The sequence below is a fragment of the Chrysochloris asiatica genome, unplaced genomic scaffold (genome assembly GCF_000296735.1).
Source record: "Chrysochloris asiatica unplaced genomic scaffold, ChrAsi1.0 scaffold00284, whole genome shotgun sequence".
NCBI lineage: Eukaryota > Metazoa > Chordata > Mammalia > Afrosoricida > Chrysochloridae > Chrysochloris > Chrysochloris asiatica.
In genome coordinates, this window is record NW_006408802.1 from 1,777,563 (window position 1) to 1,781,021 (window position 3,459).

Below are 3,459 nucleotides of genomic sequence, written 5' to 3' on the forward strand. Positions count from 1 at the left end.
TCTTTACATTGAGATGTAATCCATACTGAAGGCTGTGCTCTTTGATCTTCATCAGTAAATGTTTTAAGTCCTCTTCACTTTCAGCAAGCAAGGCTATATCATCTGCGCATCGCAGTTTGTTAATGAGTCTTCCTCCAATCCTGATGCCACATTTTTCTTCATATAAACAAGCTTCTCGGATTATTTGCACAGCATACAGGTTGAATAAGCATGGTGAAAGAATACAACCTTTCCACACACCTTTCTTAATTTTAGACCATTCAGTGTTCCATATTCTGTTCGAACAACTTCCTCTTTGTCCAGGTACAGATTCTTCATGAGAACAATTAAGTGTTTCGGAATATTCATACTTTGCACTGTTGTCCATAGTTTGTCATGATCCACACAATTGAAAGCCTTTGTGTAAACATCTCTTCTGATATTCTCTGTTTTCAACCAACATCCAACAGACATCAGCCATGACATCTCTTATTCCACGGCCTCTTTTGAATCTGGCTTGAACCTCTGGAAGTTCTCTGTCAATGTATGCTTACAGCCATTTCTGTATTACCTTTAGTAAAACTTTACTCACATGGGATATCAAAGAGATTGTCAAATGATTTCCACATTCCATTGGGTCACCTCTATTTGGAATGGGCACAAATATGGATCTCTTCCAATCAGGCATACAGATAGTTGTCTCCCAAGTTTCTTGGCAGAGATGAGTGAGTACCTCTTGTGCCGCCTCACTTTCTTGAAAGATTTCAAATTGTAGTCCATCAAATCCTGGTGCCTTGTTCTTTGCCAATTCCTTCAATGCACCTTGGACTTCCTCCTTCAGTATCATTGGATCTTGATCATATGCTGCCTCTTGAAACGGTTAAACATGAACCACTTCTTTTTGGTACAGTGATTCTGTGCATTCCTCCCATCTTCTCTTGATGCTTTCTGCATCATTCAATAATTTGCCCAGAGACTCTTTCAATAATGAAATTCGAGGCTTATTTTTTTTTTCCAGTTCCCCCAGTTTGAGAAATGCTGAGCGCGTTCTTCTTTTTGAGTTTTCTGACTCCAGATCTTTGCACATTTTGTTGTAATATTTGGCTTTATCTTCTCGAGCTGATTTTGAAATTTTATGTTCAGCACTTGGGCCTCCTCATTTCTTCCATTTGCTTTAGCATTTCTATGCTGGAGAGCAAGTTTCAGTGTTTCTTCTGACATCCATTTTGATCTTTTCCATCTTTCTTGTCTTCTTAATGACTTTTTGCTTTCTTCATGTATGATGTTCTTGATGTCATCCCGCAACTCTTCTGGTCTTCAGTCTTTAGCATTTAAAGTATCAAGTCTGTTTTTCAGATGATCCCTAAATTCAGGTGGGATATATTCAAGTTTATATTTGGCTCTCATGGTTTTTTGTTTTGTTTTGTTTTGTTTTGTTTCATGTTCTTCAGCTTCAGTTTGAATTTGTGTATGAGTAATTAATGGTCTATTCCACAGTGTATCTCTGGCCTTGTTTTGACTGATGATATGGAGCTTTTCCATGATCTCTTTCTGTAGATATATTCAATTTGATTTCTATGTATTCCATCTAGTGAGGTCCATGTGTATTGATGTCTCTTATGCTGTCTAAAGAAGGCATTTGAAATGAACAAATCATTGATTTTGGAGAATTCTGTCATCCATTCTCCTGCATCATTTCTATCCCAAGGCCATATTTTCCAACTACTGATCCTTCCTCTTTGCTTCCAAACTTTGCATTCCAATCACCAGTAATTATCAATACAGCTTGATTGCATGTTTGATAAATTTCAGCTTGAAGAAACTGGTAGAATTCTTCTATTTCATCATCACTGGCTTTAGTGGTTGGTGCGTAAATTTAAATAATAGTGGTATTAACTGGGCTTTCCTGTAGGCGTATGGATATTATCCTATTACAGACAGCGTTGTACCTCATGACTGATCTGGATATGTTCTTTTGGACAATGAATGCAACACCATTCCTCTTCAATTTGTGATTCCCTGCATAGTAAACCATGTGGTTGTCAGATTCAAAATGGTGAATACCAATCCATTTTAGCTCATCAATGCCTAAGATATTGACGTTTATGTGTTCCATTTCCTTTTTGACAACTTCTAAATTTCCAGATTCATACTTTGTACATTCATGTTCCGATTTTCAATTGATGTTTACAGCTGTTTCTCTTCATTTTGAGTTGTGTCCCATCAGCAGATGAAGGTCCCACAGGCTTTTCTCCCACAGGCTTTACTCCCTTCACATCATCACAGTAAACTCTACTTTGAGAAGGCAGCTCTTCCCTAGTCGCATATTGAGTGTCTTCCAACCTAAGGGCCTCATTTTCTGGCACTGTATCTGACAGTGTTTCTTTGCTAAATATTCAGAAGTAGTTCATTACTCCTTCTTCCTAGTCTGTCTTCATCTGGAAGCTCATCTAAAACCTGTCTGCCATAGGTGACCCTGCTGGTATTTAAAATACTGGTGGCATAGCTTTCAGAATCATAGCAACTCATAAGGCACCACAGTATGACAAACTGAATGATGAGTGGTGGACGTGAACTTGGTTGACTCTTGATATTAGACTATTGGACTCTCCCTTTCTTCTGAAACCTTTCCTCAAGATAAGTCTCCCAATCAACACAAAAGATATATAATAGGTGAAACTACCAGTTACTTTGCAGGAGAAAGGTAAGACTTTCCTGCCCGTAAAGATTTATAGACTTGGAAACCCTATTTAGGGTCGCTATGAGTTGGAACCAACTCCACGGCACACCACCATCATCAGTATATGGAATCCTGGCATGGTGCTGTAGGACAAGAACTGGACTGCTAACCACAAGGTCCATGGCTCAAATCCAATAGCTGCTCCTTGAAAATCCTATACAGAGTCACTATGACTTGATGTTACTCAACAAGAACAGCATCAATAGACACACACACACATATATACAGAACCTATAAATATACTGAAATCTGCATTGTTCTTTAGGTGCTCTCGAGTGAATTCCAACTTATTGTGTGATCTCTTGTATAATAGAATGAAACTCTTCCCCACCCTGCACCAGACTCATAATTGCTGTTATGTTTGAAGGTATCATTGCAGCATGGAGTCTATCCATCTCATTGAAAGCTTTCCTCTTTTTCACTGACTCTTTGCTTTACAAAGCATGATTCCCTTCTCCAATCATTGATCTCTCCTGATAATATGTTCAAAGTGTATGGGATAAATATTTTTGCCATCCTCACTTCTAATGAGCATTCTGGTTATATGGTTTCCATGATGGACTTGTTTGTTCTTTTGGAATTTCATGGTATATTAAGTATTCTTCACTAAAACCATAATTTAAATCCATCATCTTCTCCTCTTCCTTATTAATTGTCCATCTTTTGAATGCCTAAGAGGCGATTGAAAATAAATCCTCATTTTTGTCAAGTGCCATTGAGTCAGTCCTAACTCACAGCAA